At 39.9% G+C, this 25,949-nt stretch overlaps 1 protein-coding gene across 7 annotated transcripts in view; it reads right to left on the reverse strand.

Moving 5' to 3' along the window:
- Positions 1-25,949, reverse strand: part of USP49 (ubiquitin specific peptidase 49) — a 126,463-nt gene that overhangs the window by 90,044 nt on the left and 10,470 nt on the right. For 3 of the 7 annotated variants that reach the window (XM_049891763.1, XM_049891797.1, XM_049891795.1), the window contains exon 2: positions 15,908-15,976. The gene's annotated coding sequence lies outside the window, so the exon portion shown is untranslated. Of the gene's footprint in view, positions 1-15,907; positions 15,977-16,182; positions 16,250-18,479; positions 18,524-19,691; positions 19,771-19,884; positions 19,935-25,949 lie in introns of those variants that run through there. The other 4 variants (XM_049891769.1, XM_049891777.1, XM_049891784.1 and 1 more) reach the window with 4 other exon arrangements.

Here is a 25,949-nt window from a genome sequence, read left to right on the forward strand (position 1 = left end):
TACCACTGGACTTCTCACTAGCAATATCAGAAGCCAGAAATCAATAGAGCAATGCCTTTAAAACTCAGAGAAAATAGCCTCCAATCTAGAATTCTATACCCCGGTAAACTACAGATCAGGTATGAAAGAAAATAAAGACATTTTCATACGTGCGGATTCTCAAACAAATTTCAATTCCATGCACATTTTTCTCAGGAAGCTACCTTAAGATATGCTCCACAAAAATTAAAGTATGAACAACAAAAGGAAAATGTGGGGTCCAGGAAACAGGGGCTCCAATGTAGGGAGACAAAGAAAATACCCAGGATATAGAAAAGGCAGACCCCAGGATGATAGCCGCGTAGGTCTACAGACCAACTTATACAGATTTAATCTTTACGGAAGCAGACTGCCACATCTTTCCCCTGCAGAACAGCTGTTGGGTTAGAACCACTGACCTTCGATACACATTTGATAAAAACTAAATTTGAAAACATACTTGAAAAAGTTAAAAAGATTTAAAATCACATCTAAAAATATGATTTTCCAAGCAAGATTTCTGAGGGCGGGGGGGACTACAGAAAAAGAGTAACTTTTAAGAGCAAAATCAAAGTATTTGGAAAACTTTACACGGAAACAGTGTGGCTTTGTTTGAAAAAATTTAAAAGCATGGAATATTGTTTTTCTGATACTTAGTCAAAAGTCATAACCACAAAACCATCAAAAATGAAAGGAAAAAAATTTAACTTATCATGATGTTACTGGAAAAAGTTCATGGTTCATGGCTGTGGCAATCACTTAAATTAAAATTCCTTTTTTACTCAGTCAAGCAGATGCTAAACTAATATCAAGAGAACAAGTGGATTGAGTCACATTTTGGTCAGAAATAAAAACACCTTAAAAACTGTACTGCTTTCTCTGGAAAGAAAAGCTCAAATACTGTGAGTCTGCTGGAACAAGGCAGGGAGCATTCTGAGTCAGAGTCACTCACCCTTCCCTGAAGACTAAAACAAATAATAGTGGGGTTCACGTGAAATCTGAAACAACTGCTGCCCAGCTTTCTCTAAGACCCTAAGAAATGCCATCTCAATTAGGGCATATGCTTTCTCTATTCCCAAATTAATACTTCAAAAAATATCCCAACAAGTCCACAAAAAAGCTTCCAGAGCTAACAGAAGAATTTAGCAAAGTTAGAGGACACAAAGTCAACATACAAAAATCAGTTGGGTTTCTATACACCAGCAATGAGAAATCTAAATGGGAAATTATAGAAACAATTCCATTTTCAACAGCACCTAAGAGAATAAAATGCCTAGGAATAAATTTCACCAGGGATGTGAAAGATTTATAAAATGAAAATTATAAAACACTGCTTAAAGAGACTTAAATAAATGGAAAGATGTTCTGTGTTCATGGATTGGAAGGCTTAATATTAAGACGTCAATACTGCCCAAAGCGATCTACAGATTCAATGCAATCCGGATCAAAATTCCAACAGCCTTCCTTACAGAAAAGGAAAAACCAATCCTCAACTTTATATGGAAAGACAAGAAGTCCCAAAGCTAAAACAATGTTGAAAGGGAAGAACAAAGTAGGAGGACTCACACTTTCTGATTTTAAAACATATTATCTAGCTACAGTAACCAAAACAGCCTGGTATTGGTATAACAACAGACACAGAGACCAATGAAATAAGAGTCCAGAAATAAACCCACACATATATGGTCAAGTGATTTTTTACAGGGATGCTAAGTCCATTCGATGGGGAAAGAAGAGTCTCTTCAATAAATGGTGCTGGGGAAACTGGATTTCTACAGGCAGAAAAATGAAACAGGATCCATGCCTCACACCATACACAAAAACACATTCAAAGTGGATTAAAGGCCTAAATGTGAAAACTAAAACCATAAAAGTCATAGAAGAAAATGCAGGGGCAATGCTAAAGGCCTAGCTTTTAACAATGGATTATGTAATGTAATAATAAAAGCACAAACAGCAAAAGATAAATAAATAAATGGGATCTCATAAAAATTAAAAACTTTTGTTCATCAAAAGACTTTACAAAAAAGTGAGAAGATATGCTACCAACTGGGAGAATGTCTTCGGAAACCATATATCCGATAAGAATCTAATAACCAAGAAGTATATAAAACTCTGACAGCTTAAAAACAAAAAGGCAAATAACCCAATCATAAAATGGGCAAAGGACCTGAATACACATTTCACCAAACAGGACATTCCAGTGGCCACCAAACACATGCAAAGATGCTCAGCATCACTAGCAATCAAAGAGATGCAAATCAAAACCACAATGAGATACGATTTCATTCCCACTAGGATGGCTAAGATAAAAAAGAAAGAAAATAACAAATATTGGCGCAGATGTGGAGAAACTGGAAACTTTATCCACTGCTGATGAGAACGCAAAATGGTACGGCCATTGCAGAAAAGTATGGTGGTTCCTCAAAAAACCTAAAAATAGAACTACCATATGACCCAGCAATTCCACTCCTAGGTATATACCCAAAAGACTTGAAAGCGGAGACTCAAACAGGAACTTGTACGCCAATGTTCACTGCAGCACTATTCACAATAGCCAAAGACAGACAACCTAAATACTTATCAATGGATGAATGGATAAACAAAATACATACAATGGAATACTACTCAGCCAGTAGGAGAAACGAAGTCTTGATACATGCTACACTATGGATGGAGCTGGAAGACGTTAGCTGAGTGAAATAAGTCAATCACAAAAGAACAAATACTGTATGACCTCACTTATATAGAGACAAGAACAGACAAATCTGTAGAGACCAAAGTTTATTAGTGGTTACCAGGGGCAGGAGGGAGAGGGAAAGGGAGAGGTAATAGTTATGGAGTACTGAGTTTCAGTTTACAGTGATGGAAAAATCTCATTGATTAAGGGTAGGTTTGCACAGCCGATTAACGTAATAGCTGTCAATAAGTTGTGCGCCTGTAAAAGTTGAAATGGCAAAAGTTGTGATAGACACATTTACAATGACAACAACAACAAAAAAGAGTAGCTGCTGAGGCTGCTTATGTACAACCAAATACCTCATGGGGTTTGGTCCCTTGGTTTAGAGGTTTAGGGTCATGGTTTCATGGGATATCCCAGTTAACTGGCCTAATAATGTGTTTTAGTTCTTCTGTCCTACCTCTTAGTTTGTTGCATAGTTCCTGGGGTCCCTAAAAGCTTACAAGTGGCCATCCAAGGCATGACAATTTGTCTCTATTCGACTGGAGCAACGGAGGAGGGAGTGTCTGGAATAGGAGGAGGAAATGGAACGTGTGGCTAATTGCCTCCAAGAAAAACTGCCTCCTTTGCCAAGAGACCAGAGCTCGATGGTGCACAGCTACCATTACTGAACATTTTGATCAAAGATTCTACAGAAGAATCTTTATCAAAAAAGCAGAAAATGCAGAACAGGATTTCAAATTCTCATGGACTCCAAACTTTCTGGAGCCATGAAGGCTGGATGAACTTCTGAAACTACTGTCCTGAGATAATCTTTAAACCTTAAACCAAAAATACCCCCTGAAGTCTTCTTAACACAAAACAATAGTTTAACTAGTAAAGAATGTCTGCCTTGAGCATTGTGCTTTTTTAAGAACTATCTATATGGAATCAAATTGACAACAGCAACTTGAAACACTAGATAGGAACCTTAGGGGGCAATGAGTTTATGTTAATGGAACAACTCAGAAAAGAAGAGTGAGAATGGTTGTCCAATTCGAAAAATATAATCAATGTCCTGAATCGTACATGTAGAAATTGTTGAATTTGTGTTTTTTTTTTTTTTGCTGTATATATTCTCAACAACAACAAAGAGAAAATAAATCATTTTTAAAATACTTGAAAAAAGTAACACATCTATCTTTTCTATTGCTTTTTCATAGCAAAAAGAGGGGTATAATGTGTTGTTGTTATTATGACCCATCAAGTAGATTTTCATCTCATAGCAATCCCACTTGACAGGGTAGAATTGCCCCATAAGGTTTTCTTGGCTGTAATTTACAGAAGCAGATTATCACGTCTTTCTCTCGTGAAGCCACTAGGTGGGTTCTAATCCCCAACATTTCGGTTAGCAGCTGGGCACTTAAATGGGGCGCCACCAGGGATCTTGAAGGATATATATGGTATGTCTTAATTAGATTTAATATCATTTTGTACTAATATTTAAGAAGTACAGCCAGAGTGCTCCTTAGAAGCAAGGTTGGCAAGACTTCGTCTCGTGTACTTTGGACGTGTAATCAGGAAGGACCAGTCCCTCAAGAAGGATATCATGCTTGGTAAGGTAGAGAGTCAGCAAAAAAGAAGACAACCCTCAACGAGATGGACAGACACAGTGGCTGCAACAATGGGCTCAAACGCAGCAACAATTTTGAGGATGGCACAGGACCAGGTAGTGTTTCATTCCGTTGTACACAGGGTTGCTATGAGTCGGAACTGGCTTGACAACACCTAACACTAATATTCAATAAGCTTTAAGACTGTACTTAATTAAGCATTAGGCTCTTCATGGGACTATCTGGTATAGGAGGTGTTGCTCGTTATTTAGTCAGTTTTCTGACATCTAGGGAACCTGTAAACAAAGAACAACAGCTGGGTCTAATTTTTTTAACATTTTATTGACTTTTACCAGAAGAAAATTTTTTAAACTATTGTGATGAAGCACTTTCCTACCAAATTTACTCTGGTAAGAATAACTGCTCTCATTTTTCAGCAAGAATGGAAACAGTGAGAAAAGATTAACAAAGTGGTTTAACTGTAGTATATAGTTTCCAAGTTGAATGATTTAAAAAATTGTTTCACAATCTGAAGTCAGGAGGAAAACCATAAAGGTTCTGCATGAAGTATAATTTTCTCTATTTTTTAAAATTTTGAGAAAATACATTAATATCATACAAAAATAATGTATGCCCAGAAGTTCCTTCAGCTTTATAAAACTAATAAATTACTACGTTCATTCTTTCATGCTCATGGATAGTGCTATAACTTTGTAATAACGCCAAGTCTTACTAAATTAATCTAAAAATACAATCTCAAATCACATTTCCAGCAGGGTTTTTTTGGGAGGGAGGACCTAGATAAACTAAATCTAAAATGTTTATGGAAAAATAAAGAAAAAAAAATCCAAACTCATTGTCATCGAGTTGATTCCCACTCATAGCACCCCTATAGGACAGAGTAGAACTGCCACATAAGGTTTCCAAGGCTGTAATCTTTACAGAAGTAGACTGCCACATCTTTCTCCCATGGAGCGGCCGGTGGGTTCGAACAGTCAACCTTTCAGTTAGCAGCTGAGCATTTAACCACCGTCCCACCAGGACTCTTTCTATGGAAAAATAAAGGTCCAAAAAATAGCTATGTTATTTTGAAAAACAGCAAAGGGAGGCAATCTATCCTACCATTATTGACAAACACTACAAAGCCAGAGTAGTAAACATGGTATGTTGCAGGATTTGATCTAGGGAGTGACTGGAAATGTGTGGGGCCTCATGGATACTACAATGGGCAGCACTACTGACACTGAGTGGACAGGGGCCAGGGATGCTAAACACACCCACAGTGCCAACATTGCCCCCACTGAGAAACTCCTGGGATAAATGGACTAACGGAACAGAACAGAAAGCTCAGAAACTTGATTTCCAATAATGGTGTCACCCTAAATCGATCGGAAAGTTCAGATTGTTTAGTAGATGGTGTTGGGAAGACCAGGCTCTCCATATGGAAAAAATAAAGCTGGACCCCAGTCTTACACTACATTTGAAGATTGCTCCAGATAGATGAAAATCTTTATGTGAAAGGTAAAACCATAAAGATAAAAGGAAGAAATCTGAGGAGACAATCTGGGTGACCTATGTCCAAGAAGCACAAATCAATTATATTAAGGTTAAATAATGATGTGTTTCACTACATCAAAATCAAGCATTTCTATTCAATAAAGAACACCATAGACAAAATAGAAGATGACAGGCCAGAGGATGATATCTGTCTAAAATCAACCACAGACTGACTAGATAGATAGTTGTTGTTAGTTACTGTGGAGTCGATTCTGATTTCTGGTGACCCTACATGTGCAGGGTAGAACTACTCCATAGGGTTTTCAAGGCTGTGACCTTTCAGAAGCAGACTGCCAGGCCTGTCTTCCAAGGCGCCTTTGGGTGGGTTTGAACCACCAGCCCCTCAGTTAGTAGTCCAGTACTTAACAATCTGTACCACCCAGGGACTCATATGGTGTAGCAGTTAAGAACTACAGCAGCTAACCAAAAGGTCGGCAGTTCGAATCCACCAGGCACTCCTTGGAAGCCCTATGGGGCAGTTCTACCCTGTCCTATAGGGTCACTATGAGTCAGAATCAACTCAACGGCAACGGTTTTGGTTATATATATATATACACACACACACACACACACACATATACACAAATATATATGTACACTTTTCGTCTTATAAATCATCAAGAAAAATACAGGAAACACAAAGGGTATAAATACAGTCAATTCAGAGGACAACAGCTAACTAGAATATGAAGAAACACTCAAAGTTACTAGTAATGAGAAAATACACATTAAAATAAGACATTACTAAATGACAAAAATGAGAAATGTGGACATTACCAAGGGTTGGTGAGGTTATGGGAATGCAATGCTTGTGGGGTGTCAACTGATAACGATCACTCACAGTCTGACAGCACCTATGCCACAATGCCACTCCTGGGCCTATATCCCAGAGAAATTCTCAAACACATCCATAATGGACACGTACAAGGCTGTTACTGGTGACATTGTTTATGGTATCCTAGGTGCCCATTGCTATGGGGATGGAGGCACACCATGGAATACTATGCTGCAGTTAGGAGCAATTAGCTAGATGTACATCCAACAATCTACATAGATGTTAAAACATAGGGCTGAGTGAAAAAAGTAAAAACCAGAGTAAAATCTACCATATTTTTACAGAAAATTTACAGGCAAGTTCTACAACGGTGACGCGTAATGAACACTTTTCTAACTAAAAATACATATACAAAAAAAAGAAATCACTAAGTATTTTGCAAAGATGTATACAGAATCAAAAACATATATCAGACACATTAAAGGAGGTGCCTGTGGGGTGGGGGAGGAAAACAGGCACAGGAATTGGGGCTGAATAAGAGGCCTTCACAGACCAGCGAGAGACTGTGTCCAAATCAAGGAGTATGAAGTCCAAAAAACCATTTTTCATTCATATACATATTAATTTATTCAGTAACAACTTATTAAACTTATGTGCCAGATGCTGTGTTTAAATAGGAACGGTTTTGTTATTTCTGCTGAAGGTTTTTTTTTTTTTCCCCTAAACCTCAAAAAGATGCATTTTAACTGGAAGTAGAGGGGGAAAATAATTTACATTAAAATATACTAAAAAGTGATAAATTTATCATTCGTAAAATAGAATATTATTTTGCTATAATATTAGATGAATATAATAAGATGAAAATATTATTAGAGGAATAAAATTGTTTTCCTCAAATACAAACATATGTGAAGTTCTTAGCCCTACATAAATTATACCACCACATCTCAGTCCACAGGTCAAACACCTTTACTGCTGGCTTTCAACGGTGAAACAATTGCATTGGAGAAAAATTTTCTACTTTATTTGTCCTATATAATTTTTTCCCCAAAAGATATTTCAACTACTCAGAACACTTTCCACCAGATTTCTGTTTTCTGAAAGATTTCACAAGCAGACTGCTGGCTGCCAGTGTAGGTGTTGTAGTTAATATGCTCATTACACCACACTGCTAACAAAAACTGACTAACACATTCAGTGCAAAACGACATACCTATTCCACATCTTATGAGCATAGAAAATGATATTTTCTCAAAAATTACCTGTCCCCCTGTTTTTAATGTCTCACAATAAAATGCCACAAACCCCAGATGTTAACTAACATACATAAAACTGGTAAAGAAAACTGATACCAACTTGTAGGCCATGATGTGCAAAGTGCACCAAAAGGCGAAACTTAACATTTCCGATTTTGATACTAAGTGTTAGTAGGTGGGAGGATCAAAGGTGAAGAGTAAGAATGGTAGGGACAACCGTTAATACTACCAAAAAAACTCAAGCTTGTGGGGTCAGTCAATCATTACTGCACGTAACAAAAGAAAACACATTAATTTATACAAGCTTATGAAATATATTTTTCATTCCATAATAATAGCTAACACTGAGCATTTACCATATGCCAGTCACTGCTGTAAACATTTTGTATGTATTATTTAAGTGAGCCCTCCCAACAACCCAATGGACTAAGTACTATTATCATCTCCATTTTACAGATCATTTTTCAAATCAAATGCAGGCTCTTTATCATTGCCTTTAAAACCTGCACCAAATGGCCTCAAATTCCACTGTATGCCCCCTTTCTGCCATTCTAGCCCTCACTCCTGATTCAAAAATTTTACGTGACTGATATCTCATATGAATGGAACCATTCTCTCCTCTGGCAACCTTCCTTCTCCTGCCTTAAACCACCACAGAAGGATCCTTCTTCCTGAAGATGTTCTCAGCTAACCCCATCCTCATGTTCTTGTTAAAATTAAAAACTATAGAAGTATACAGAGAAAGTCTCCTCCCCAAAAAAGTGAACACCCCAATTCCAGTCCTTATATTTTACAAAAATATGAACATAATGTAGTTGAGTGTGTGTGTGTGTGTATGTATTGTTCTATAACATGAATTTTTTTTTTTAACTTACTGGACATATTTCCACATCAGCAAATACAGACCTATTGCATTCTCAACAGCTAAGTGATATTCCATTGAGCAGATCTATCATAAATTATTTAACCAGTACCTAGCTGATGGACATCACGGATATCAGGGTTATTTATTTTTTTCCATAATAAAAAATATTATAAAGAATAGCTTTTGCTCACATTTTTCATGCAAGTGTATGAATATATCTGTAAGACAAATTCCTAGGAATGGAACTGCTGTATCACAGGGTATACAGATTTTTGAATTCTGATAGACACTGCCAAATGTGCCCCAAGAAAACTTAAGACTCCGACCAACAACCTGTGAGAGTTCCAACTTCCTAACATCCTTACCTAGCACTGCCTTCTATTAAAATTTTTAACCTTTGTCAATCTAATAGGTAAAAAGTAGTAATTATGTTCTTATTTTATATTTATTTAAATGATAACGATTACTGAATTTATGGCTTAAATAAATTCTAAATTATTAGTTGTAGGCCAGGCTGAATTGGCTAGGAGAAAAAAATTCAAGAAGCACATTAACAGTAAAGCTGTTAATGGTAACATTTAATAACCAACTTCGGAATTTAGTATGACATATACAATGATGGCAACCACAAACAAGTCTCATCTCTTCATTAAAGCACAATTACCTTTCACTTGAGATACATTGTTATCAGCTTTTCAAATTATTCCATATATTTTAGAAACTGTATTTCTTTTAAAAGAATATATTTAATTCCATAGTCATGGGTTTACTTTCTTATCTTTACTTACTGCAGTGCAGTGAATTACTTAAATATGGCCCTTTTAGCCAGGCATGGTCTTGTAACTCCCACACAGCGATTGGATGTGACTATGTAAATAACATGCTTATGGCCCACCAAGGAGAATGGACAGCTTGCTAACAATGCAAATAAGGTGCATGAAACATTTGCAGAGGTGGGATCACACAAATAAGGTGTATGGAACCCTAACAAAGGAATTGGTCAGTTTTGCCATCCACTAGGCTTAAAATGAGCCACCCCAGAGGCAGGAATAGAATACTTCACTACCATCAAGAAAGAAGAACATCCTTTCAACCCAGGGTCCCTGCACTGAGAACCTCCTAGACCCAGGAGGCAGAGAGGGGCAGCTGTAAACACTGGAGATGGCACGAGATGGCAAGAAGCAGTGGCACAGAAATGGCAGCAGCAGCAGAACTAGGAGACTAGCACGAGATAGGCTGTAGGCTTCCCAGCCCATGGAGCAAGAGCTATAGTGGGTGTGCCGGCCCACAGAGCAAGAGAGCTGAGAGCCTTTGGACAGGAGGCTTACTGGAGCAGGGTGGCTCCAGGTGTTCATTGGTGGAGTTAAAGAGCTTTGTAACACTTGCTCAAGAAGTGAAGGAAGAGGTGAGAGAGAGAGAGAGAGGCCTGCCTGCAGGCACAGCTGAGAAGCTGATCTGACTGAAAAACAGTATCCTGAGTCATTCCTGATCCTGAGTTGTAACCTGTTACTTCCCTAATAAACTCCATAACTCTGAGTATGGTCTGTGAGTTCTGAGTGGCCACTGCAATGAATTATCAAACCCAGCATAAAAGTAGAGAGCGCCATGGGATGCACGGCGGGTATCAGAATTGGTAAAAAGGTACGAGAGAGGAGGTATATCTGACCTCCACCTCACAGGAATCAGCCTTGGGCTGCTGCTGCTGATCTTGTTCTCTCTCCTCCCCTTTGTGAAGTCAGACGAGGAGGTCAGATGACTCCACCACACCATTTTTACACTTACTCATAACAGCCCTCTGTGTGATCAGTTCACTTCAACATTTTACTTTATATTTGATGTTACTTATTAATCTGACCTTTGACCTCTCTTAGAGGTTAAAGTTGTTGTTATGTGCTGTTGAGTCAATTCCGACTCACTGACCACATGTGACAGAGTAAAACTGCCCCATAGGATTTTCTAGGCTGTAATCTTTATGGGAGCAGATTGCCAGGTCTCTTCTCACCTGGAGCTACTGGGTGTGTTCAACCCTTCAACCTTTCAGTTAGCGGCTGAGCCACCAAGGCTCCTTAGAGTGTGATCAGTGTCTAGCCATAAACATCAAGTATAATTAACACACTTGATATAACCAGCTGTATTAGAACACAGAAAAAGACAGAAAGAGAAGTAAATGTTAGCAATGTCCATCTACCGGGATGTTCCAGGCATTCTGGCTTACAAAAACAAATATTTACTGCAGCACCACAGCCTCTATGAATGCTCACATAAATGAGATGACCTCTGTTCACGAAGACTGATCTGCTGTCAAGGGCTAGATGTCTACAATTACGCTGCTATTAGCAATGATGGCTGAACTGAGCTAGTCACACATTTTCTTACCTGATTTCTTTGTGGCCACCTCCAGGTAACAGTTTTGTCAGGGGGAATCTAATTAGCTTTCACAGGGACTTTGACCTTATTATCCTGATAAACTAGCATTCATAAGCATATCAATGGCAAAAATAGGTACCACAAATTATCTGGCTTTCTGAAGGGTTTTGGCTCAAAACTGATAAATTAACTCCTCTCTACCCTTTCTTTAATTTTCAACTAACATTTTTATTCTTTATAAAACAAACTGATCCTTAAGACTCTACTTCGAAGTCAAAAGCTCTGTCCAAGCGAGCAGAGTACACAACAGATACTACACATCTTCTCTCCCATTTCAGAGACTGAAAGAAAGACCTAGGAAAGCGCAGAACACTGCTGTGACACAGTGCTAAAGCCAGGCTATAAATTATCTTTTGGTCAGTCACTGCTACATTTCGAAAAAGTTGACGCAAAATGAGGGCCAATCTGTCCTTTGGAGGAATGTGGGCGTCCTATAAAAGCATTTTCCTAAAACACTCACAACAGCAACAACGCTGCCCTCTCATCCCTTACACAACTTGCCGAGCAAGAGACGCATCGGTGGGTTCTAAAGACAATGACAAGAGGCGCGGTACCCTGATGCTGGGAGGGAGTGCTTCCTGAGCTCTAAACTATGCCAGACTGCCTTGCTAATCCTCCCCAAATCCCACAACATTGAGGTGGGGGTGGGGAACAGAAGAGAAAAGAATCCAAAATTGAATCCAGGGCAGCAGCTCTGGATTACAGGAGGTTATAACATTCCTATTGGAATCGGGGGAGGGGAGAATGTACACAAAAGCCTGTACATTTATAAATCACAATGCAAAAATGAATTTCATCCCTGATCCTTCTCATGTGCTAACATCTGCCCCTAATCATTTGCCAGCCCTGACTGCACCGAAGGCCCAGAGTAGCAGGCATTTCCACATGCGAGGCTGGGAAAGATGCTACTAGAGTGTAAATTACTAATTAGCTCAATAGAAGACAAAGAGAGAAAATACCTGTCACAGAATGCTGTTTACAACTTGACACATAATAAAAACAACCCTGAAAATTTCAGTAGAGCGTCTTACTTTCCAGACTTCTGTTAACATGTAAATGGCAAAGAAGTAGTATTATAATCTTTAAAAACTGCCCAGGTCTCAGAAACAATAACACATGGCTGGAAAGAATGCTTTCCAAATAATTTGTAATTTCCTCATCCTTATGAAATTGAAGTGTTTTTAATGATTACAAGCAGCTTTAACTAGGAGCTACATTTCATGGCTCGATAGTCATTTAAAGCGGAACAGAAAAAAGAGGCCTACAAGTGTAGTATTTTACGTTTGTCAGCATACAGCTAATATCCCTCTCGCTCAAATTGGACAGGCCTCATTCTGCAGATCACACCATTATCAAATGAACAGGCTTATCATTTTCAAAAAAGATTGTCAAAAGGCAGTGGTGGGAGTCAGTTAAACAGGTAAATCTTCTAATACAACCATTGAAAAGATTCCCAAAATTTAGGTTTACTTTTTGGGAAGGAAGCGAATGTTGAGAAGCTCTGGTGGCACAGTGGTTAGGCACTCGGCTGCTAACCGAAAGGTTGGTGGTTCAAACCCACCAGCTACTCCACAGGAGAAGGATGTGGCAGTCTGCTTCTGTTAAGATTTCCAGCCTTGGAAACCCTATGGGGCAGTTCTAGTCTGTCCTAGAGGGTTGCGAGAAGTCAGAATCGACTCTATGGCAATGGGTTTGAATGGAATGTTAAGATATTTGTTTATCCTTTACCATAAGGCAAACCTGTTTGCATTCATCTCAACCAATGTTCTTAAAGCAGTACATTTTGCGCTTTGATCTTTTCCGGTTCCTTGAAGCTACATATCTTCAAAATATGCATCTCACCTTCATATTTCTTGGTCATGGTGTTGAAAGGCCCCATGGCTCCTGCTCCTCTGCATCACAATCACCCATACATCATCAGTAGCTACCAAGTCCTGAGCACCCACCTTGAGTGTGAACACACCATGCTAGGTGCTAAGGAGGCTCCCAACAGAAGGGTGCCCAATGACACAGTTCTCACTAATGGGAGAGGGACCTACAAACTAGTCCTTCACCCTGGAGTCATGGTCCCTGGACCTTCTGTTAGCCCAAGACTGGAACCATTCCCAAAGCCAACTCTTCAGACAGGGATTGGATGGGAATATGAAACAGAAAATGATACTGGTGAGGAGTGAGCTTCTTGGTTCAAGTAAGAGCCTATGTGGGCAGCTCCTGTCTGGAGGGGAGATGAGAAGGCAGAGGGGGACAGGAGCTGGCTGAATGGATACAGGGAATACAGGGTGGAGAGGAGGAGTGTGCTGTCTCATTGGGGGAGAGCGGCTAGGAGTACATAGCAAAGTGGATGTAAGTTTTTGTATGAGAGGCTGACTGGATTTATAAACTTTCACTTAAAGCACAATTAAAAAAAAAAAAAAACTAGTCCTTCTTAGGTGAAAGAACTTTCAGAAGCACTGAAGACGACAGGCCATTACCACCAAATCCACTCTAAATTCAATCTTGGGATTCCTTTGCTTCAAGTGTTTGACTAAAATCTAACATACACACGTATCTGGTACACTCAAAACATTCTTCTCTTTTCTTTTTAAGATTAAGGCCTTCGTATATATTTTCTTTAACTTTCCTTTTTAAAAAAATACTCAAACAGGAGAAAATGATAAGGAAAATGTGGCAAAATCAAAACAATGGGGGAATTTGAGTAAGGACATACAGGGGTTTCTTGTACCATTTTTGCAATCTTTCTGTAAGTTTGAAAAATTATGATAAAATCAAATATCACCCAAAATCTGATTATTACAATAGAAGCCCCCTTATAGGGTTGTTTCAAGTTTCAAACAATTCACACACTTAGCTCATGCTGGGCACTTAGTAAACACTCAGTAATTGCTGGACAGTTTAAAAAATGAGCAGATCAGTTTTTTATTTAGTCAAATTAAAGCACGGGTAAATGTACTAGTATATTACTTACAAAGGCAGGCACAAAAATAAGATAGTAAAAAACCAGCAAGTGTCTAAACAGATTTGCTTATGAATATTTGTGCTGAAATATGAGTTCCATTTTTCCTCAACAGGCAAGAGTATTTCAACTGCAAACCTCTTATGTTATATACCAAGTCCAAGTCCATTTTCTAGCTAAAAAGGTAGTAAGACATTTTAAAAACTGGTTTTGATTTGACCAGAAGAACTAGATGGTGCCCAGCAACCACTATTAACCATCCTGATCAGGGCCACAATAGATGGGAGAAAAACACAGAACAAAACTCAAATTCTTAAAAAGTCCAGACTTACTACTGGGCCAGCTGAGACTAGAGGACTCCCTGAGACTATCACCCTGAGATACTCATTAAACCTTGGACCAAAACTGCCCCGAGATCACCTTTTAGTGAAATAACAGACTTGCACACAAAATAAAGGCTATTACCCATGAGTATGGTACGCCATTAAAAAGTCACCTCTAGAAGTTCAAAAGGTCAATAATTACGCTAAAGATGAGAAGATAAGGGGACATGGAAACTAGAGCATTGGAAAAGGAACAACCAGAACACAATGAAAGGGAATGTTTGACTTATTGTGAAAAATGTGACTAATGTCACTGAACAATTTGTATACAAACTGTCAAATGAGAGCCTAATTTTTACTGAAAACACAATAAAATATATATATTTTTAAATTGCCTTTGGTTTGCTTTGTATTATAAATATAATTTTGGAACAAAAAAAATAGGAGCATGTAAGAACTGTGACATAATCTTTGCTTTATATATAACTTTTATGGCATATATACGAGATTCCCCATCTAGAAAGAACTGAGAAAAGGTTAATGACAGAACCACAGGGGTAATTTAAGAATTGGTAAACAAGATCTGTTAAGAGATTAAACAAACCAGCACCGTCCAATCTGGAGAAGAGCATGACGAAGGATAACGTCACAAGAATGTGAAGATAACACAGTGAGTCAGAGCACAAATTCTGCCTACAAAATGCCCAGGTTCAAATCTCAAGTCCACAACTTGGTAGAATTCTATGTAATGAACAACTGAAATAAGGATTAAATGTATGATTGTATTACTACTTGACACAAAGTATCATTATTTGTACTAAAAGATTATCCACTATCAAATTATCTCAGTATAACCTTGGGCAAGTCATTTAATCTCAAGGAGCCTCTATCTTATCACATGTAAAATGAGAACGATAATAGTGCCTACCCCTCAGGATTGCTGTGAACCATAAATGAGTTATAATTTGTAAAGCCCTTACGAAAGTGTCCAGCAAAAAAACTCTATACACAGATTATCAGTACCAGTTGCTGTTAAGTCAATTCCGAGTCATGACAACCTCATGTCTGTCAGAGTAGAACTCTGCTCCATAGAGTTTTCAATGGCTGATTTTTCAGAAGTAGGTCACCAGGCTTTTCTTCTAAGGTACCTCTGGGAGGACTGGAACTTCCAACCTTTTGGCTGACAGCTGAGTGTGTTAACCATTTGTATCACCCAGGGACTTCATTCATGGGTTAGATACTATTATTAAGTTTACAATGTGCTAAGGTTTTATAAATACTATTATTTTCACTCAGAAATTGAGAATGAAACAAGAGGAAACAAATACAAATATTACATCAAGTTTATACTGGTAAGATTGAAGACAGACTCTCCTGGTAGAGAAAATAATGAAACAATTGTAAAGACTGTCTACATATCACCTCTTAAGATTTATTAAAATAGGATAAATTTTTATCTACCTGGGATGATTAAGTGGGATATTGACTGAAGTTGCAGGTCCTTTCAAGGTCTCTCCCCATCCAAAGAATCTACGATTAATCATAAAAACATTTAATTACATACTACCTACTCATTCAAACCTGAAAATATAAACTAAAAAGACATTTAAAGTATGCTTAGCAAAAAAGACGATAAGCAAAATAACATAATATTGCGTAAAAATTTACTTGATGAACAAGTAAAAATAAAGCTTAAATTTATAATGGGAGTCCTTATTGATGAATAGTATCATTACCTGAACTGAAAGATTATCAATTTTCAAGTAGTTTTAGAAACAGCAACGGAGAAATGACCATTCCCAGTGAGAGATCTGTGATTTAGCACAGTATGGCAGCATACAGAAACAAAAAGCAGGGCCCACACGGACTCCTTCCCTTGGTTGATCTTATAGTTTATATTTTCTTCTTCATCAAATTATAAGACAACTCATATAATGATATCAAGTATAAAACAATTATATTATAAAAATGGTAACACTATACACAGAGTACTCCCCACCACTAAGGCCAGCCCAAACACACTACACAAGAAGGAAATATGCACATACATCTCACAGAAATAGGTGCCTCATACCAAAGTTACTCTTCAACTTGGAAGTTAAAATTTTCAGACTAATCCTCTTGAAACTTAGCAGCAAAAATAGTAATTTTTTACAAAACCTGTTAAATTGCTAAATCACTCTAGTCACCTTGAACACCTGTTTAAAAGAATCCAGGAAAACAAATCATAAACTAAATATTATACCATTTACCTAGGTAGCCGCTGAATCCAGAAAGATTTAAGATTCTAAATTATTCATTTTAATGAATAGCCAGTGTTTCTAGTTACCTACAATCAAAATCTAATTTTTGCTATTACAAATGCCCCATACCTAATCTTTGCTACTTACAAACACCCACAAAACAGTGGTAATTCAAAATTTATACAACTTTGAAAAAAAAAATATTGTGTATCTGAATATACACTAATGAAAGATTCTCAAGGAGTCCTGGTGCACAGTGGTTGAGAGCTATGGCTGCTAACCAAAAGGTCAGCAGTTCCAATCCACCAGCTGCTCCTTGGAAACCCTAAGGGGCAGCTCTACTTTGTCCTATAGGGTCGCCTTAAGTCAGAACCAACCAGACGGCAATGAATGGGTTTTTTTTTGGGGGGGGGGGTAAGATTCCCAAGGAAGCCCTGGTAGCGCAATGGTTAAAGCAGTTGGCTGCTAACTGAAAGGTGGGCAGTTTGAACCCATCCAACGGCTCCTCCAGAGAAAAGACCTGGCTATCTGCTCCCATAAAGATTACAGCCTAGGAAACCCTATGGGGCAGCTGTACTCTGTCCTAGGGTCGCCGTAAGTCAGAATCGACTTGATTGCACCTAATAACAAGATTCTCAAGAAGAGTTCACATTTTTTTTCCTCAGAAAATCATATGCTATCTTTTGATACCATCAAATGTAAGTAATCATTCATATTCTTACCCAAAAGTAAAAGCAGTAGAGTAAAAACCATCAAAACAAAACACTCAGTAAGAACATCCCAAATTTTGTACCAAAGTTCTTAACTTCACCTTAATTTCCAAAAGTATCTTAAAAATCAAAACTTATAGAAAAATTAATATTAATACAGCCTTTATTCACAACCATGAAATGAGAGAAGCAGTGGAGCTGTCCAAGGCTCTAGCTTGCAATTTTATCTTAGAGATTTCTTTAATGATAAAAATTACTCATTACCAGGGCACAAGACATTATTTAACATAAAAGACAAACCCACCACTCTAAAATCCTACACTAAAGTTCTCATCTTCTTTATTTCATTGTATTAAATGAGTGAGTTATCTCTTGCTATATGAAACGTCCCACACAAAGCTAAAGGCTACTTAGGAACTCAAAGCCCTCACAGCCCTGACTTAAATCTCTTCCCCAATAAACTTGCCTGGTTGATTATTTGCCTTTCTCTGAAATAATTTCTCAATATTCTCCAGCCACTGAAAACAATTAAACAGAAGCCTGGTTGATTAATCGAAACAAAAAGATTCTCATCTGTCTCCATCCCACCAACAGTGTGCTCTCCATTGAAAATGAAAATGCTGTGGATTAAGCACTCTGTCCAGCGCTTGTCAGGCAGGTACAACACTGCTATAACACCAACACAATCACACTATAAGGCACATCCACACTGTAAATACATACAACCCGTTTTCCTATTATCACAAATTAGTGAAGCGCAGAGGTTTTTTGGCACCCAGATTTGAAGCTTTATCACTCACACAAGAACAAAATCAAATCAAAATGGGTCTCATCTTTTCAACATGGACAAGAAATTCAAATTCAAAGCAATGAAAGGTGGAAGGAGGTTGAAGATTCCTTGAAAAGAAAAAGAGGTTTCTGGAATTTCCTACACTTGGATTTTTTTTTTTTTTTTAAGGACAAAAGGACTCACAGTTAAACACACAGGTCTCTTTTCAACAAAGAGTTCCTTCCCCCCCTCCCCGCTGCCACCCTTACTATTTAGTTTTCACTTCTATCTCTAGGTCCCTTGGCACTCACCATGTTTTCTCCTCTTCTGCTCCAAAGCCTCCCTACGCTTGATGCTACACTGTAGCGTTTATGCCCTGACCCATGCAGGCCTTCTGGAGCATCTCCCCACAACATGTACATTTGATCCCCACTCCTCTGCAGGCTATCCCACTTCTAATCCATCAGAACCCCCCTAGCTTCCCTTAGCCCCTTTCTCTTCCCTTACTCTCCACCTCATCCTTTAAATTCTGTGGCCCATCTCTCACTTGCTCCTCACCGTCTTCTTTTAGCCCTGTCTCTTCACCTCAGTTTTTATCTGGGATCTTGCTGAACCTCTTCAATTAACATAATTCCCAGTTACCCTTGTCCCAGACAGCCATCACTTCTTACACCCTTCCTCTACTCTCCTTTCAGCTTTTCTGGTCCCCCGATCTTCTTATTAATGCCCCATCTCTCATCACTACTTCCTTTCACCTCTTCCACTCCACTCTCATTCCTGGCTCCACCAGGTTCTAGTCCAGTGTCTCATCCACCCTCCCTCACTTTCCAGAATTTACACCCACTGCCCATCCACTAACCCATACCTTTCTCAGAAAAACGCCAGTAGTTCCCAACCCACTGGTGGTTCTAGTCCTTCAGCGCATCTCGCTCTGCACTAGTTCACACCCTTGTCACGTCTGGCTCTTAATCACTCTCTCTTTCCTCTTCCCAACTATTACCCCAGCTCTGCCCACTCCTTGTCTTCCACTTCCAACTCTTACCCCGGCACCCCTCACCCCAACAGTCTCCCCTACAACGCTTTCCTCTTCAAACCCGTGCCCTTACACCTAACCCTAGGTCTCCACGTCCCCAGCCCTGGTCATCGTAACCTTATTCTCTGCCCTGCTTCCTTAACACCCACCCTGGGTTTTGCCTCCTTCCTACCTCCTTGGCTGGTTTTTTCCTCACTCCTCCTCTCCCTGGCTTCTAACCCTTTCTCCCCTTAATCCTCTTCATTTCATTCTTAGCCCGGTTCCCCTCAGCTGCCCCTAAACCTCCCTTCCCACCTCCCCTCAAGGCTTTTACCCTAAACCCAGTCGTCGTCCACCCCGCCAAAATTAAGCGCCCGCGCTCCCCGCCTCCCGGCTCTCGCCTCCCGCCGGCCCCCGCCCCGGGAGCCCCCAGCCCGCCGGCGCCGCGGTCCCGCCCCCTGCCGCCGCTCCTCCCGCCCGCGAGGCGCGCGCCGCCTTTGTCACCCCTCACCCGGTGTGTGTGGATTTTGCTTCTTTAAAGGGGAGGGCTAGTGTGCCGGAGACTCCTGTCCCCGCCTCCGAGTCTTAGAATGGGCTCCCCTGGCCGCCGCTGCCTCCCCGACCCCCGCTCCCCACCCCCTGGAGCTACCCCCTCTACCGCCTCCCCACCTCCTCCACCCCTCCCCTGGCCCCCTTCTATTTACCGCCATCATCAGCACGCGCGAGCTGTCACCAGGGCGCGAGACAACCGAACAGGCCCCGCCCCCTGCCCGCCCATTGGCCCGCCCGCCGGGGCCCCGCCCCCCAGCCCTGCATTGCGCCAACGGCGCAGCGCTGGGCCGCGACCCGGACACCAGACAGCCTCTTCGAGGTTTCGCGCCGCGGGCGGAAAGTTTAGGGTCAACCACAAATGGGCGGCCGATTTGAGCCTGGCGTAAGGGGCCGCGGCGTAGGGGGGCTTTGTGAATCGCGAGTCGAAGTTTGGTTGAAGCACAAGAGGGTAAATACGGAGGTTTCCAGACAAAGAGACTCTTAAAGGTACAGAGTCTTGTGTCTGTCCCTCCTCCTTAAAGGGACAGAGACTCTTCCGAGACCGTCTCCGCCCCCTTTTCAGCCTTTCGTTCCGGGGACCAGTAAAGGAATTTCACCTGGATTTCCCTCACTCTCTGGAGCACTTTAACATCTCTCCCCACTGAAGAGGAGGGTAGAGCCGTTCTCACTATCCCGTCTGTATGTTTTTGTTTTGTTCTGCTTGGAGTCTAAGTTATTTTTAACAGTGTCTCTCTAAAGAAGCAGCATCCAGACCGTGGGGTTTCCGGAGGCAGAGTTGGCAAAAGTTACTACTGGCTCCTAGACCGGCGAGCACGTGTCTGGCTTTTGCCACTGATGACCCAGGCCGGTTCAGCTATCTGGTGGAAATCCCCCCAAGGAAAACTGAAGAAGTTCAGATCGTGGGCTTTGGGAAATAAACCAGACTGAGTTGAGTGGCCCTAAGACTCCTAGTGGAATGGGAATGGAGACCAAAGGGAAACAGAGCAGCCGCAATTTTCTTCAAGTTCTCTCTGCCTCAGAAAAGGCTTCCTTCCACAGCAGCCTCCTGGGTGCATTGTCGTGATGTGACTTGAGGGGAGCAGGGTATCAACACTGTTACATCACCCAATACATGGCTATGGCAGGGAAAAGCTTAAATATAAGGACAAGTAAAAGGAACAAACCACCACCACCACATACATATATATATGTGTGTGTGTATGTGTATATGTATATAAAAAAAAACACAAAAAACACACATACATACATGCATTATCAGCTACAATGGCTCAAGACTACACCCCTGTAAACATGAAATAGGCATGCACAAAAGCTGAAGAACAATAAATAAATAGGAAGAGAGAAACAGCATGGGCGTGTTTATGCAACCACAACGCCTGGAGCCAAGCATAGTTAGTTGTTAAGAGGATTTCCAAAGGCGATTAAACTTGGATATATTGAAGAGGTTTGATGGAAGGAGAGGACCCGAAAATATGTTTTTGGTCAGAATTTGTCATATGGTTCAAGAACTCTGAGCTAGATCCACAGATCAGTATTTCCTTTATAATAATTCTTTTTAAACAATTACTACGTTATAACTCATCATCTATATTCTCCTTTTCCCCTCTAGATCACCCGTAAAATTCTTGGAGAATAAAACTATCTTATTATTTGTTCGCTAACATAGTGCCTGACACATAATAGGTGATTTTGTTGAATGAAGGATTTTGAAACCACTGAAAACTGATGGAAGGCACGTTCTCTGAATAGCAATCCAGGGGGAAGAAAAGATTCCCAGCATTGTGAGGAGCATGTATTAGAGCAGTGGTTCCCAAGGTGTGGTCTGTGGATCTCCTTGGGGTCCCTGAAGCCCTTCAGGATATCCCTGAGGTCAAAACTATTTTTGTAATAATACTCTTATTTGCTTTTGTCATTTGGCTGATGATGTCATTTGGCATTTGCACTGATGATGCACAAGTTAAGTCAAAGCAGTGGCACCAAATGGTATTAGTAGTCATGGTATTCTTCATGGCTACCCATTCGCAGTAAAAAATTAACACCTGTTTCACTTAAGAAAGTCTTTGATAAAGCACTAAAAATTACTGGTTTTACTAAATATCAACCTTGGGTAAACTCTTTTTAATAATAACATTCTATGTGATGAAGTGGAAGTATGCATAAAGCACTTCTGCTCCTTATCTAAGTATAGTGGTTGTCTTGAGGAAAAGCAACATCCAATTGTTTGAGTTTTGAGTTGAACTAGCTGCTTGTTTCACGGAACAGCATTTTTACTTGAAAGAACAGCTAACAGATAAACTATAGTTATTCGGGCTTGGGTATCTGGCAGGTATTTTCTTGAAAATAAACAAAGTGAGCCTGACAGCATTTATCAGCAATGATAAAATCCAAGTGTTCAAGTAAAAATTAAAAATTTTCAGAACTTGTATCCATCACTGTCAGTATGACAGTCTCCCAGTTCTTTTTTTGGTGAGACTGGTGGTAATGTTAACAAATGGGATTTTTGATATTGTATAATGAAATGTGTCAACATTTGGAAGATATGCAATACTTTTCAAACAGCCAGTATATGATGCCACAAAATAAGTCATGGGTAAAACATCTATTCAAAACACAGGATACACCATGAATGTCAACATAAAAGAGTATGAAAAATGCATTGATATAGTTTAAGATTCTATACTGCAACTAACCTTCAGTGGAGTTTTGATGTGTATCAAAGAAGAATATCAACAATTATCTGAAAAGATTATTAATGTACTCCTCCCTTTTTCCAACTACATCTGTGTGAGGTTGGATTTTCTTCATATTCTTTAATCAAAACAATATATTGCCACAGATTAAATGCAGAAGCAGATATGAGACTCCAGCTATATTCTCTTATACCAGACATTCAAGATATTTGCAAAAATAAAAAACAATGCCACTCTTCTAATTTTTTTGTTTTGAAAAAGTTATTTTTGCATTAAAAATATTTATGTTAATATATAATGGGCTTATTATCTAAATGAATTAATATTTTCATGTTGTAAGTTTTAATAAGGTAAATATCAATAGTCTAAACCTATATAAACAAAAGCTCTTTGGGGTCCTCAATACTTTTTTAAGGGCATCGAGGGGTCCTGAGACATGTATTAGCTGAAGACGGAGACAGAATAAGAAGAAGGCTATTTAGGTAATTCAGATATGAAGAGGCTATGTGGATGGCTAACAAAAAGGTTTTATCAGTAGCTTTAGAGTTAAGAGCTTAGGTTTTTCATCAATGAGGAATGAAAAAAATAGAATCAGGAATTCTAAACTTTCTTTAAAGACACAACTGGTTAAAAGGCAATCATACACTGCATTTAAAAAAACAAAAAAACAGGAGACAGGCATGACTAAGCTTGGGGATGAGGAAAAATGTGGATGCATTTGTTACATATAAAAGATAGTCACTTCTACTTTTTTTTTTTTTTTTTAAGCCCAGCGGCCTCTTCTTTAAGTTGTAAGACCACAAGTAAAATTTCAGCACTATGAATAAGTATTGAAATTGTATTCTAACACTTATTTTAACAAGTATTAAAAACATAATTCCATGTCCACATCAACTGTGCTCCCTGATCTGGTTACGAAAAACACACCTGTATGACAAATACTTTCGCTGCACTGCTTGTTCTGTTATAAAAACACTCTTTGTACTGGGGGAGCATTTTAACCTGCCACCAAGCAGCAATGACCCCATAAGCTCCTGTCTTAAACATCCTAATTAAGCACCAATACATTCGCATCATTAAAAAAAAGCAGAGATGGCATCTCCTTGCCTACAAAGCACTCTTCACATCTATTCTCCTTTGGGCCTCTCAACAACCTTAAATACGGAAAGTAGGTAATGTTATTCCCACTTTACAGATAAGATCCAGAGAGGCCAGTGTGACTGAAGTTACCTAGCAAATCAGTTCAGTGCTGTCTATGGCCACCACCCAACCATCTGTCTCCTAAAGCAGCGTTCTCGTCCCTCTAGCAGGCTGCCCCGAACATCTGGTACTGCCACATTCCTAGCCTTGCCTTTCCTACACAACATTTCCAATTTCAAGTTCTGGATTTGGGTAATCTATGATCTATAAACGTGGTCCCTAAATTCTTTCTTTTAAAAAGCTTCCAAAGAAAATTCAGTAGAATTTACATGAACCTTAAAAATAGGTCTATGCTATCTGGTGGGGCAGGTCGTTTAGGGAAATAAAGAATGCAAGAGAATTAGGAATCTCTGCCCTAATGATCCCAGGTTGTTGTTGCTGTTTTTTTTAACTTGCTGATTTCACCACACAGGCAAGTAACTATTTCTCTGCCTCTTTGATCACATCATTCGGAAAAATGAATATATACTCATTATGCCAAATTCCATTACAAAGAAAGCAATTTTCAGATCCTATGGAGTGTGTCATAATGGAAGAGTAACTCCTGGGGCCACAAAGGAAGCTATAAAGATTGCTTCATACATATTCACTCATACCATGTCTAAAAGGGGTGGGTGTGTATGTGTCTGTGTCTGTGTGTGTAAAAAAAAAGAAAAGGAGAAGGTGGAATTTGTAGGAAAGGTAAGAACATGAACGTGGTCCATTTTCCCAAAAGCTGACAGAAGGGCCAAAAGGACTATAAAAGGAAGGAGGAAAAATCTTCTGGATAGGAACCTAGATGTGGGGACCAAAAGGTAGAGGAAAGTCCAGTTCACCAAAAGCCACTTGGGCATAGCTCAAACATGCTTAACTTTGTCTACCTGCTGTTTCTCCTTCAAGACCTGTTCTCCCTTTAAAGAGATTTTTTTTTGGATCAGATCTTTTAGACACTATAATGAGACCTAAAAATCCTATTCCCAAAAAACCGTACGTCCACACAAAATCCTGTGTCAAGTTTTAGGGCATTCTAGCCCTTGTAAACTCTCCTAAGGAGTCCATACCTTGCAAGTTAAGAACCCTGCTTTAGAGTCATAGTCCTCTCACCCTCCAGCATGAACTGACAAATTCCCTCAACAAGCACAATACTGTGTGCAGTTTCCACAATCTGGGAGGGAAAGAACACATTTTTGTTTTGATTTTTTGTCCCAGAGTTAATGAGAAAAGATTACTACATACATAAGGAAGGAACTTCTCTAGATAAGGCCAAGCCAAGGCTGCAGGACCTCTTTGTAGGGATGGTGTGAAAGAGACTGAATACTGAACAATGGTCAAACTAGGTGGCTTTAGGATCCTTTCTAACCCAAGAGACTGATTTGGGAATGCTCTACACAATGGTAGAAACTCACCTTGGGGAACAGCCCACCCCCCAGAGTGATTGCTTACAGGTCAAAGACACCAAACCCCTGGATAGGTCCAAACTTGTAATACAACTGGTTAAGCCATTTCACACAGCAATAGTGACCAGGGCCTGTAGCACAGGGCACCCAGATATGCAGAGGGAGGCTGTAGCGAGGGAAAGGCAGGACTTCAAGTTATAGATTTGGGCTTAGAAACAGCACGGCCACACATCAGTCCTCAAAACTTTCTGGCCCTTTGGCTTCCTATATACTTGTGTTTCTAAGAGTCTCAACTTTTCATAGCTGGAAGACATGCTTAGGTGGGAATTTCTAACCACTCCCCTTACCCGCCAGGATTCGGAGAGAAAAATCTCACTAACTGCCTCACCCTGAAGCGTCAGGAATGAATATTGCAGGTCAGGGTAGATATGGTGATGGGGAGGAGTGGTCAGTCCCTAGGTATTTCCTTCAGTGGAGCAGTGACTGGAATAAATTGGTGGGGGGAGGAGGGTATGACTACTTGGTACTCAAGTTTCCTGCTCAGGCTCAAGATCTGATGAAAGTAAGCAGGACGCCACATGGGACCAGGGGTACAGAGAATCAGAACAGCACTGGGGAGACAGGAAAGCACAATCAGAGCAGGAAGCATCAATGGGTGCAAAAAATGGACTGGATACTTCATAGAATACGCTGTTTCTTACCCTCATCCTAGGGAGTAAAGTGCTAGTTGTACTCTTCTCTAATGCACATTAGACTAAGACATAGGTACTAATATAAAAATATTTTCCACATTCTACTTGAAGCTACCTGGCACCCCAGAGGTTCACGTGCCACTTTGGCACATGCTGGTAGCCAGGAGTCCTATGTCTGAAGAATGACTCCTAAGTCTGACTCTACTCTCATCTCTCACATGAGCTCTCTGGGAGCCACAGCCTCCCTGTCTTACAGTGA

The sequence above is a fragment of the Elephas maximus genome, chromosome 1 (assembly GCF_024166365.1).
Source record: "Elephas maximus indicus isolate mEleMax1 chromosome 1, mEleMax1 primary haplotype, whole genome shotgun sequence".
NCBI lineage: Eukaryota > Metazoa > Chordata > Mammalia > Proboscidea > Elephantidae > Elephas > Elephas maximus.